General features: G+C 45.4%; 1 protein-coding gene across 6 annotated transcripts in view; it reads left to right on the top strand.

Moving 5' to 3' along the window:
• Positions 1 to 13514, top strand: part of LOC138468399 (zinc finger protein 850-like) — a 213811-nt gene that overhangs the window by 108604 nt on the left and 91693 nt on the right. For 5 of the 6 annotated variants that reach the window (XR_011268259.1, XM_069608952.1, XM_069608951.1 and 2 more), the window contains one exon: positions 6406 to 6581. The exons of the other annotated variant lie outside the window; for it this stretch is intronic. The gene's annotated coding sequence lies outside the window, so the exon portion shown is untranslated. The remainder of the gene's footprint in view (positions 1 to 6405; positions 6582 to 13514) is intronic. 6 annotated transcript variants of the gene reach the window in all.

Raw genomic sequence — 13514 nt, 5'->3', positions numbered from 1 at the left:
AATTTTAGTTTCACCCAGAAGCCATTTGAAGTTACTTTCTTTTTTCCCACAATTTTGGAGAATCATGATCTTTGTCTTACTCGTGTTAATTTCGAGATGATTTGTCGTGGCATAAGCTTGTAGGGCATTAAGTTTCCGTTGAAGCCCAATTTCTGTCTGGTCAAATGTTGTCAAATCGTCAGCATACAAGAGGTGACCAATTTGCGATGTACCCAGTTTGGGCGGAAAGGCCCTGGTTGTCTTCTCTATGTCTTGGATGTCACCAATGTATGTGAGGAAAAGTGCTGAGGCCAGCGGGCACCCTTGTTTTACTCCTTGTGAACTGTTGATTTCAGCTGATGGGTCACCTTCTCAGCTCAGTCGTACTCTCATTGAAGTATTACGATGTAACGCTTGAATTGGGGCTAATATGGCTTCAGGACAATTCCAGGCTTTTAGTTTATTCCATAGTAACTGTCTCTCCACACGATCAAAGGCTTGCGTAAAGTCAATGTATAATGGTGTTTGTTATGCAGAGTACTACACGCCAAGATGTTGCATGTCGTGCCTGCGTTTTTCTTAAAGCCAGCTTGGAAGTCATCGTTACATTTAGTTGCAGCTGCCAATGCTTGGAATCTGGTCATTAGCAGTGAGGCGTGTACCTTACCCACCACATCAAGTAAGGTGATCGGGCGAAGGTTCACTGGGTCGGTTAGACAGCCTTTTTTATAGATCGGGATGATGCTAGCTTTGGTCCATGAACAAGGGATGGACCGTGTTTCAGCACACCGTCGAAAGATGGCACACAACAAGCTGGCCCATGCTTCCGGATGGCTTTTCAATTCAGCATTGGAAATGCCATCTGGGCCTGGGGCTCTATAGTTTTTTAGCTTCTTGATGGTGTCGAGAATGTCCTCTTCCTTTTCTAAATTGACCCACTTCACACCGTCACATTGTGGCTCTTGCAAAGGCCATCTTACAGTTGAAAGAAATACTGTTTCAAAATGGTTTTCCCAGATGTCTTGACTGATATTATTCAGGATTTGATTGTCTAACGTTTTATCCGCGTCACGTATTAGTGACCAGAAGTTTCTGTTGTTGGTGGTAATGAGGGCTTTGGTTATTTGTTCGGCATCTGCCTGGTACAATTTGTTTCTGTGAGATGTTACCCAGGTTTTGTACCTGTTTTTTATGGCTTTGATTTCTTCGGACACGTCTGTGTTCGAGATCTTAAGGGCTGCTCGTAGTGCTCTTCTATACTCACGCCTCTTCTCGACTAGCTCTTTTTTGTACGCATGTTTAGTATTTCCTCTTGTTGCAAACCCGTTTCCCTTTTTTCGTTGCATATGGGGGAGCAAAAGCGGTTGATAATCAATGGCATTATTAGCTTCTGGGTGCGTGTTTGCGATGTACTTGGCAGTCACTTTGGTAATGTCTGCGGCATTTATTCTTAATCTTGTGCCTTGTGCGGTGGGCTCAATGTGTGTGTTGAATTTCTTGCTTTTTAATATTTATTTGCCAAGCAGTTTCGAGCAGGTTGTGATCACTTGACGACGTACGACGCACGACGCACATTGAAGGATTTAATGATGTATAGTAATGGCTGAGATACAAAGATGCAATCGATCGTTGAAGCAGAAGGTGGGCGCTCCCACGTTGATATTCTATCTGTTGCTGGAAATACATCGTCTAAGTTATGCAGCCCATGCGATTTGCTAAATTTAAGCCATTCTTTGCCTCGTTGTGCGGATGCATGCTGGACTGATGTTACCTTCTTTGCATCCTTGCATATGGCATTTAAGTCTCCGCACATCAATATAGTTGCCACAGGATATTCAGTCGTGATTACATCAAACAAGATTTCACATTGCCCGATGAATCTTTTTGCAGTTGTTGTTGCCGGATTCCAGTATAAGTTGAGTATTATGGCTTGGTTTTGGTCCGTTTTTGAGATATTTATGCCTTGCCAGGTAACGAGCACTGCTAACATTGATTGATTTGCCGTTAGATTTTTTCCAATGAGGCTCCGGATCCATTGCGGCAGGCTATCATCAGTCCTGATGTTGGTCGGCCTTTACTTCCCCTGGCTGCTGGGGCTAAGATGATCTGATATCCTTCCATCATTGGTGTTTGTTGCAACCAAGTCTCCTGTAGACAGATGATGTCGAGATTAGGCCGCCCTGGTGCCATCAGCTGCGAGTGTCCTCGGATATTCCAGGAACGTTGTTAGGGGGGGGTGGGTTAAGGGGGCTATAGCCCCTGATCTTTTGGTTGTAGCCCCTGATAGAATCTCAGGAGCTACAGCCAAAAGACTAGCTAGCCCCCAGTCCCAAAAGTTCCGACATCAGCTTAGCCCCGGATCTTTTCCAGACCTAGCAACTCCCCTGCAGGAACATAAGGTGATTTGGTTTTCGCCTACCTCGATTATGTCGCTTGTCGCTGGGTCAACTCTCAGGGATGGCTATTTCTTGCGTTGTGAGATCAGAGCTTGCGGTAACCAAGCCCATAGCCCTGTTCTATTGCTAAGGGATGCGTCTTTTTTGTTTTGTATGGTCTTAGATGGGACTGTTGTCTGCGGGCTTGTTTTTTCCAGAACCCCTGGGATCTTTTCTGACCGTTGTTCTTTAGTTTCGTCGTAGTTTTGTTTATTGCTTTATAAAACCAGGATTGCAGGTCCTATAATAGGAAGAACGTGCAGTGTAGGATAGCTTCTCTTAAGACATGACATTTAATTGCTTGCGTCTTAAAGGAAAAGAGAATGTCAGAAATGCACAGAGCGAATAGGGAGTGGGGGGCATGTGTACCTAGGTTTCAAAATGATCCCTTTGCCTTGTGCTTCTTCTCCCCCGTCCCTGCCTACCCCAAATAACCCAATCTGGAGAAGGCAGCCCGAAGGTGTGTTCCACTGAAAGGGCTCCATGTTCAAAAGTGAACGTGGAATGGAACGTCGTACCACTTGACTTCAGACCTTTTTGAAAGCATACCAACGCATTTTTCTTCATGTCGAGGGAGCAGGCAGCCACCTGCAGTGAGGACTGCTGCTTCCTGTTCATGGCTACGCAGAATATGATACTGCTAGGGTCCCGCTCCAGTTGTAAATCCTGTGACTTTCCTTTGCATGCAAAGCCACTTTCAACAGTGGGGCTGAGGGCCATGTGCACCTCAACTTGAAATCCAGCAGGCAACCTGCAAGTGACTAAGCGTAATAACCACTGAGGGACCCTGCCTTCCTCTTGTTAAGCTTCTATTCCATCTAATTTTGTAATAACCACGGAGGGACCTTCCTTTCCTCTTGTTAAGCTTCTATGCCATCCTGTTTTGTAATAACCACAGAGGGAACCTGCCTTCCTCCTTGTTAAGCTTCTATTCCATCGTATCTTTTAATAACCACGGAGGGACCTTCCTTTCCTCTTGTTAAGCTTCTATGCCATCCTGTTTTGTAATAACCACCAAGGGACCCTGCCTTCCTCTTTTTAATCTTGCATTCCATCTTATCTTGTAATAACCACAGAGGGGCCCTGCCTTCCTCTTGTTAAGCTTCAATTCCATCCTATCTTGTAATAACCACAGAGGGACCCAGCCTTCCTATCTTGTAATAACCACGGAGGGACTCTGCCTTCTTCTTGTTAAGCTTCTATTCCATCCTGTCTTTGTAATAACCAAGGAGAGACCCTGCCTTCCTCTTGCAAAGCTTTTATTCCATTCTATCTTGTAATAATCATGGAGGGACCCTGCCTTCCTCTTTTTAAGCTTCTATTCCATCCTGTCTTTGTAATAACCACAGAGGTACCATGCCTTCCTCTTGTTAAGCTTCTATTCCATCCTGTCTTTGTAATAATCACAGAGGGACCCAGCCTTCCTATCTTGTAATAACCACGGAGGGACTCTGCCTTCCTCTTGTTAAGCTTGTATTCCATCCTATCTTGTAATAACCACCAAGGGACCCTAGCTTCCTCTTTTTAATCGTGCATTCCATCCTATCTTGTAATAACCACTGAGGGACCCTGCCTTCCTCTTGTTAAGCTTGAATTCCATCCTATCTTGTAATAACCACAGAGGGACCCTGCCTTCCTCCTGCAAAGCTTTTATTCCATTCTATCTTGTAATAATCATGGAGGGACCCTGCCTTCCTCTTTTTGAGCTTCTATTCCATCCTGTCTTTGTAATAACCACAGAGGCACCCTGCCTTCCTCTTGTTAAGCTTGTATTCCATCCTATCTTGTAATAACCACCAAGGGACCCTAGCTTCCTCTTTTTAATCGTGCATTCCATCCTATCTTGTAATAACCACTGAGGGACCCTGCCTTCCTCTTGTTAAGCTTGAATTCCATCCTATCTTGTAATAACCACAGAGGGACCCTGCCTTCCTCTTGTTAAGCTTGTATTCCATCCTATCTTGTAATAACCACAGAGGGACCCTTCCTTCCTCTTAAGATTCTATTCCATCCTGTCTTTGTAATAACCACGGAGGGACCCTGCCTTCCTATCTTGTAATAACCACTGAGGGACCCTGCCTTCTTCTTGCTAAGCTTTTATTCCATTCTATCTTCTAATAATCACGTATGGACTCTGCCTTTCTCTTATTAAGCTTCTATTCCATCCTGTCTTTGTAATAACCACGGAGGGACCCTGCCTTCCTCTTGTTAAGCTTCTATTCCATCCTGTCTTTGTAATAACCACGGAGGGACCCTGCCTTCCTCTTGTTAAGCTTCTATTCCATCCTTTCTTTGTAATAACCAAGGAGAGACCCTGCCTTCCTCTTGCTAAGCTTTTATTCCATTCTATCTTCTAATAATCACTTAAGGACCCTGCCTTCCTCTTTTTAAGCTTCTATTCCATCCTGTCTTTGTAATAACTACAGAGGGACCCTGCCTTCCTCTTTTAATCTTGCATTCCATCCTATCTTGTAATAACCACCGAGGGACCCTGCCTTCCTCTTTTCAATATTGCATTCCATCCTTTCTTGTACTAACCACAGAGGGACCCTGCCTTCCTCTCGTTAAGCTTGCAAACCATCCTGTCTTTTTCTCTTCTTCTTCTTAAACCCGAAACCATTTGATGTATGTACTTGATGTATGTTTTTTAAATGGGACTAATACCTGTATTGACATCATGCACATCATAAGGTGCAGACTTTCTCAAATAACTACCAACAGGTGATGTTCTCACACACTCCCATGTAACCCAGAAGAAACATTGGACATCTTGAGTTTACCCACTGCCAGTGTCAGATGCTCAGCCCTTCCTGGCATTTAGGCTCCTATCGCATTGCATTCTGGTTCTTGTATTCCTGTGATTACAGTGGGACAATGATACTAGAACTACTGCAGCAGAATATCAGAACTTGCAAAACATCTGGACCCTTAACGAACACAAGGTGAAAGCTTTGTTTCTTTCTAGTTTGGATAAAATTTGGAGCTCCCTCTCTGGTAATGCCTTCGTTTAGTTTCCTTTACTATTGGGATGTTTGAGACCGGCAGGTTGGGAACAGGGCATTTTAAATAAGGGCACCCCCCTCACACCTATTTACTAGTACCCTTCGTTTTTTATGGACAGTCCCCCTTTTCCCTAATGCCACTTCCTGCTCAGTGAAAGGTTATCCCCTAAACTAGTTCTCTGTGCATTGCCACCATGTTGAGGCCGCTCCCTGTGTGCTGCACCTGGGCTTCCACAGCACCGGCTTGCCGTTCAGTAGTGAATTCCTGTTGTTGTTGCTGAATTACAGTTCATTATAAATGCAATGAAGAGCAGGATACCGTAAATATATGAAGGAACATCAAAGCTGCAGCTGCCGCAGCTCGATAGAGGTCCTGTAACATGCAATGTGTACTTCTGAGGTTGTTGTACAATATGTTGGAGGTATGTGTTTCTTTTAGTGTAAATGACTCGGCTTGTTCTAATGGGGCATGTGTAACACGTTTAATATGCATGCAGAGTGGGATGAAAGATTTCTATTTATGAATATATTGTTTGCATATGACTCTTGGGGTTACATTTAGTTCCCTTCCTTATTACTGGCATTGTTTAGTCAATCACCAAATTCAACAGTGCTTTGAGGCAGTGAAGATTGCGAACTAAAGGTCAGGCGCAGTCCTTCCTTCTCCCACCCCAGTCCCTCCTGCCCCAACCATCCTATTTCCTCCTTTTCAATGCAGAATTAGTTCCTTGTTCCACTTTTTACAATAATTTTCAAACCTAAAAGAACAAATATTTTAACGTATCCACTGCACATTTGGAAAAGATCTGCATTCCTGCCTTAGTAGCTCAGACCATTTTATTTTGTTGTGTACTTGTAAAAGTTTTTTCCCATTATAAACTGAGGAGTAAGTACCAGAATACAAGGTGAAGGGAGCATAAAAGCGAGGCCTGGATGACCATCTCTCATTCTACCTGGACAAACCGCAGTCTCCATCTCTCTCTCCCTAGCTGCAGTGCCATTGATGCAGCAGAGTGCCTTACAATCATAGGTGCAAGAACATGGCGAGGCAAGCAGAGAAACGAGGGAGTGAGGAGCTTACAACGAAGGGCCGAACAATCTGGTAGCAAGGGATCTAACGGCAAACCGGGGAGGAAACGACGGGGATCAGATCACCCAGTTTCAGGTAAGGCAGGGAGTTACGGGCAAGTGGACCTAGGTGTTGGTGAGGAGCCATTCCTTGAAGAGGATGGTCTTTTTTATTATCGTATTTATTGAGCATGGACCTAGCTCCGAGAAGCAACAGAGCGCTTTACATAGGTATACAACAATACAGATACACAACAAAGCACTTTACAGAGGTATAAATCAGTACAAATGCATAACAGAGCACTTTTCAAAGGTAACAACGGAACAGATGTACAGTGGGGGTAGGATACAGAGGGCCACAAAGGAAGGGTAAGGCTATACAGGGTGGCAGGGAGTAGAGGGGTAGGTATTTAGGAGGAGAGACTCCTTGAAGAGGTGGGCCAGGAGTTCTTTTCTGAATTAAAGGTGCCTGGGGGCCGGTCTGATGCTGACAGGGAGGAGGTTCTATAGTCCTGAAGCGTAGGCAGAGGAGGCTTATTTTCTGGTCCTTTTTTCAGCAGCGGATTTCAAGTCTGCACTTGTCCTAGCTTCTGGTGGTGCGCTGTCCACCAGAGATGCTGAGTTTCTCTGTGATGTAGCTGGGTGACTTGAGGTCGATGAGGGCAGGGGTGTTTGGGTTGTATCTGCGTAGACCCTTGATGAGGCGAACGGCCGCGTGCAAGACAATTCTCAGAGGCCCACGAGTGGACGACGGAAGGCCTTTGAGGGGGGCATTGCCCCCATCCAGGTGGGATAGAACCAGTGCTTGAATGGTGGATCTATAGCTGTCCGGAGGGAGGAAGGGCTTGACTTTTACGCAGGAGGGAGAGCTGATACAAAGCTATCTGAGTTTTCTTAGCTATGTGTGTTTTGGAGAAGCGGTGTGTGTTTGATGTGGAACCCAAAAGGACTTGTTGCAGGAGGTGAGCTTGGATGTGAAGCCCTCCGGGTTCATGGTTGATAGCCAGGTCTGTATGTCTTGGTGTTCAGTGTTGTTGGTGAGGAGTAGGAATTTGGTTTTGGAGGGATTGAGCTGCACTGGACATCCAAGATTGCAGCGGGAGTCCGTTTTTGAGCCTGTGGATGTCCTTCATGCAGTCGGTCCAGAGGTTTAGCTGTGTATCGTTGGCGTATTGGTGGATGTGGGTGTTGTGTGTGGCTAGGAGGGCTCCCAGCAGCTCCATGTATAGATTGAAGTTCACTGGGGAGAAGATGGAACCCTGTGGGACTCCACAGGTGATGGGTAGCATTGGCGATCTAGAGGAATCCATCTGAGCAAACTGCTGGCAGTTGGTAAGGTAGGACTTGAACGAGCATAGGACTGTATCCAGTGATAAGGCCACCCCAAAAATCCAGCGGCATAAACAACTGTTTAAAGAAAATGCTCTTTTTTATCACAGGTGGGTTAGGGTGATGCAGGGATCGAAATTAAGAATGGCTAAGCAGGAGCTAAAAGCAGCTTCCGGGAATCCAGCATTAACCAGTGACCAGGAGTTACCACTGGCAAACAAGGAGCTAGTTTAGTTTAGTTTAGTTTATTATTTGTCTAGCGCCGTCTGGCCCTGGGGCATCCAGGCGCTTGCGATGAATACAACAAGATTAATACAACAGTACAATATGATAAAATATGGTCTTAGGGGACCAGTAACAGAGATTGAGGGAGTTGTCAATCAGTTTCAATTACAGATAGTTACGTATATGGTATAGCATGGCCAAGGTGGATGAGAGCAATACATTTGGGACATTATCACGCAGTTAGAGGTAATGTACAGACCGATTTACATATTTACAAATTTACAGTCTTGGTGCATGCTAGTAAGGTAGGGCTAGGCAGTTTACGTTTCTTTGGATAGAAGTCATGTTTTGGTGTTGTGTCTAAATCTGTGAAAGGACGGTTCTGATCTCAGCTCGAGTGGAAGTGAATTCCAAAGTTTGGAGGCAAGCACGGGGAAGCTGGAGCCACCTGCTTTTTGGAGCTTAAATCTTGGGATATTTAAGCAATGTGTTTGAGCTGATCTGGTAGGGAGAGCTGGGGTGTGGTGAGTGAGGTTGTCGGATAGGTATCTGGGTTCTTGGTTAGCTAGGCATTTGTGTGTGAGTGAGATGGTTTTATATTCAATTCTTTGTGGTATGGATAGCCAATGGCAGGAGCGTCTGGCGTCCGAAATGTGTTCATGTTTGGGTATGTTCAGGGCTGCTCGCAAGGCGTTGTTTTGTATGACTTGTAGTTTGTTAATGTTTTTCTGACTGGTGCCCAAGTATAGAGCATTGCAGTAGTCGCATAGCGTTCTGCAAATCTATCTTCCACATAAGAGGAAAACATATAATTTTGTCCATTATTTATGACCCCTTATACTTTGTCATATAAACGTGTGCTAGGGCTGATTTATAGATTTTCCATAATGCATTCCTATTGGTGTGTTTCTTAGGCACCATGTGGCTTGGGGAGCCAAAAGTAGCTGGTGTCAAGCTAACCAGGCTTTTCTAGGCTACAAGCAGGAGCTAAATAGCTCCAAGCTCCTCTCAATTTCGAACCCTGCAATGTAAGGGGAGTAGGAGGTCTGTGGGGGGGTCGCTGAACCCCATGTACCGATGTAGGGTGTTTGTGAGCGCCTTGTGGTCTACGCTGTTGAAAGCAGCCCGAGAGGTCGAATAGAACCAGGAGGCAGGGGTGGCCATCATCAAGGATGTTGAGGGCGTTTTGAGGTCCATCCTGAACTGTAGAAGTGAGGGGGTGAGTCTGATGGTGATGGAGAGGAGGTTCCAGAGTCTTGAGGTGTAGAATTAGAAGGCCTGTCTTCTGGTTCCTCCCTTCCTGCACTGACAAAGTTGAAGTCCGCAGTTGTCCATCCTTCTGGTGCATTATAGGCCTCCAGAGATGCTGTGTTTCTCATTGAGGTAGCTTGGGGGCCTTAGGGTGACTGCCTTGTAGATGATGCACAGGATTTGATGATAGGGGCTTGGGGACTGCAGGGTGACAGCAGGATTTGATGATAGGGGCTTGGGGGCTTCAGGGTGACAGCCTTGTAGATGATGCAGCTTGATTTGATGATATGGGCTTGGGGGCTTCAGGGTGATAGCCTTGTAGATGATGCAGTAGGACTTGAAGATAACAGGCTTGGGGGCTTCTGGGTGACAGCCTTGCAGATAATACAGCACTATTTGAAGATGAGATGGGCTTGGGGACTTCTGGGCGACAGCCTTGTAGATGGTGCAGCAGGAATTGACCATGATACAGGCTTGGGGACTTCAGGGTTATAGCCCTGTAGATAATGCAGGTGGATTTGAAGATAATATGGGCTTGGGGACTTCTGGGAGACAGCCATGTCAATGGTACAGCAGAATTTGAAAATGATAGTCTTGGGGACTTCTTGGTGACAGCTGTAAGGAACCCATGGTGGCAACAGTAAAGACAGACACAAGTGATCACAGTTCAAGGGTGTTTATTATTCTAAGTGCAGGTTGGAAAAATGCCTAATCTAAACCTAACTCTAAGATGGGAGCAAGCTTCGACCATCAAATGAAAAATAAGGCAGTCTTTTTGCCGTCTTGTCAAATCAAAAGGTCCTATACTAGCCCGCGGGCCCTCTGACCACTACACCATGTTAATATTTGCATGTTCTGCCTGTTACCTGTCTATTGTACTTTGCGCAAACATCTCCTAATGTGTAGACTGCATCTCCAGCCTTTGCTATTTTGATCGTACACATCTGTCTGCATTACGTGCCTGTGATTGTGGCTACTGTGATTGTGACTACGGTACGCTAACGTTCACACCACCACACCCCACTCTGCCCATAACCATATGCTAATAATTGCACGATTTGCCTGATACATGCCTGCTATACCTGCGCCAACTTCTCTTAAAGTGTAGACTGCACCTCTAGCCATCATTATTATGACCGCATGCACTTGACTGCTTCTATGTGCCTGATTGAGTCTGTATGGGCCCGACTGAAACTGTATGTCCACCCTCACACTGCTACATCTCCCCCCTCCAATCACATACTGCCCTTCACATACGAGAGCACCTCTCCCAAGAGAGCATCATCACCGACCACTTCGTGCCCCTTCCACTCCCAGTGCTACTACCCAGCCACTAAGTCATCTATTGTGGAATAACCTCACTATGCCCACATTACCCAACTTGACCACTCTCTCAACCCCGCCTATTCACCCAACAATTACCAACACCACCACTAGTCATGCCTATGCCAGCCTCATCCTGGCCTTACCTACCACTGCTACTCGGCACCATGAGCATGCCCCCCATGGCCACCATGGTAGCCCACAACCACGACTCATACACACTCATACTTGGCCTAAGCATCCAAACTAAGCATAATGACCTCTCACCACCCACCAACACTAGAAATAATCACGATATCACTGTGGAGAAACTTCTACCCTTGCTTCAACCTTTCCTCAACCACACTGCCTCACACCTGGACCCTACAGCCATAGTCGACCTCTACAACCACACATTACTTAAGGCCATCAATACCATGACACCAATTAAACTACGTAAAACCCAATCCTGATTGCATCTTAATTCATGGTTCACCCCACACCTTAGATCGCTACGCAAAGCCAAAAGGAATGCAGAAGCTCTCTGGAAGAGCCTGCCTATAGCCATCAATAAAGATACATACCTAATAGCTGTCCTCAAATACAAAGTAGCCATATTTGAGACTAAGAAAAACACCTACAACGAACAAACAAGCCTAGACAAATCAAGCTCCAAAGAGCTCTTCAACATCCTGAAAGAGCTAGAAACCCCAGAGCCTCCCCCGGATACCTGCTCTAAACACACCTCCTGGTTTACCAGTATCCAAAAAGCTCTATTGGGCAAAATAACCATGTTACAAAACAAAATAGAAGCCAAAAAACTCATCCTCCCAGCTTCCCGAACACCACCAATCCTTTCACCTTCTCACCTCTGACCAGTAAAGAAGTCGAAAACATAATCCTGAAACTCAAACCCTCAAATTGTCAGGGAGACATCTGCCCCGCGCCCATCATTATAGAAGCAGCCAAAAAACAAGCGCCCTTCATCACCTCTTTCATTAACGCCTCCTTCAAAACCAACACCGTCCCTAGCAATCTAAAAGAGCTTAAGTCCGCCCGCCCCCTACTAAAAAAAACAACGCTAGACCAAAGCATCCCAACTAACTGCAGACCAATCACCACTGTCCCTTTTCTACTGAAAATCTTAGACCAAGCAGCCTACCTGCAGACCCAGACATGGTACTGAAACGGCCCCGATTGACCTCAAGACACATATTGAAGAACTCAAGGACAAAGGCATACTTGCTGCACTCCGATTACTAGACCTATCAGCTGCCTTCCACTTGGTAGACCACCACGTCCTCTGTAACCTTCTCACTTCAGCTGCACGCTTTTCTGCCACAGCCAACAAATGGATCCAATCATTCCTAGATAACAGTTCCATGAGGGTCTCCGCACCGGCAGCCGTGGCTGAACCATCGCCAGCCACCTGCGGAGTCCCACAGCGATCTTGTGTGTCCCCAACCTTATATGATGCGTTTACTAAACCCCTCTTCTATGACCTTGACTATTTGGGTGTCACCTAAACCAATTACACCCAAATACTCATCCCCACCACAGGTGATTATGCAACCGATTCTAAAGTAATTAACGACATTCGAAATCTTGCCGCCCAATCCAAAGCAATGGACAAAGAATGTGGAAGATTCTCTCTGTTGCCGGCAATCCAGTTTTACAAAACAAAGGTGGTTCCCTCCATTACGTATGGGATGGACGCAACCCCGAACTTGCCTGTGACAATATGGTCAAAGCTGGAAGGACACTTTTGGAGATCAGCCCTCAACTTACCAAAATCAACTTCTTTTGCAGCAATTGGGCAAGAACTTGGCCTACTTTCCTTGGCAGCGACAGTAGAAATAAGGAGCATGCAGCTCTTCAGGAAAATCTTGATGAATGACAGCCGTCCCGCTTATCAGAGGATCGCAGAAGAAATTAATAGTGGGCGCTGCAAAATGCTAAACGCGTGGGTGTCAGCAAAGAAGCACCAACTGGAACAAATTGCATGCAGCGAGGAAGACTTAATCTCCAATCCCCAGAGAGTAAAAAAACCAGAACAGGATTTGATACAGACCAACAAACTAGTAGCAGGTAATAAACTGCTAAAAAATCTGCCAAGGGCATCGAAAAAAACAGAAGGAACCTCAAGCCTTCCAGATAAACCACTAAGAAACTTGTTCATGAGAATGCAACTAAACTTACTACCCACACACGAAATCCTGGCAATAAGACCACTGACAAGCACCAACAATTGCAGACTGTGCACCGACCACCAGCAACAGGAATCACTAAGACACCTGCTGATGTCGTGCCCGGAAACCAGACCGGCACGATCAGTTTACATGACCCCGTTGATCGGGGGCCTAAAGCTCTGCGAAGAAGAGACTTGATGGGCTTGTCTGATGTCGGGCGAAAAGACTAGATGGACTATTGCTACAGCTAAGACTTTTAAATACGCTACGGAGAAGATTGAAGCCCGCCTGAAATAAGAAACAGGAAAACAATCTGTTTTCTTTTTTTTTTCTTTCTTCTAAACTTTACACTTCCTGAATTCTTCTTATCTTTTCTCTTGGGACCTTGTAAAAATCAAAGTGATTAAATACAAGTAATAAAAAATAAATAAATAAATAAACAACTTTACATCACCATACAAGCATGGATGGCCAAACATGGACTCTGTCTTAACGATGATAAGATAGTTACTACTGTTAGGATCTCAAACTAAACTTAACAAACTAGACTCCAAATTGAATGCCTTCAATATTGACGGCAACACCATCAACGTATCCAAGGACGTAAAAACCTTGGGTATTTACCTAGATGCCGCTCTTACTCTAACTAAACAAATTAATGCTACAGCATCCTGCACGGCCTACACATGTAGATTAATCACGGCCTGAAGACCCTTCTTAACCTCCTCGAATTG

The sequence above is a fragment of the Ambystoma mexicanum genome, chromosome 4q (assembly GCF_040938575.1).
Source record: "Ambystoma mexicanum isolate Mex_15411 chromosome 4q, UKY_AmexF1_1, whole genome shotgun sequence".
Classification (NCBI taxonomy): domain Eukaryota; kingdom Metazoa; phylum Chordata; class Amphibia; order Caudata; family Ambystomatidae; genus Ambystoma; species Ambystoma mexicanum.
The sequence above is the reverse complement of the archived record's forward strand: the minus strand, read 5'-3'. Positions and strand labels throughout refer to the sequence as shown.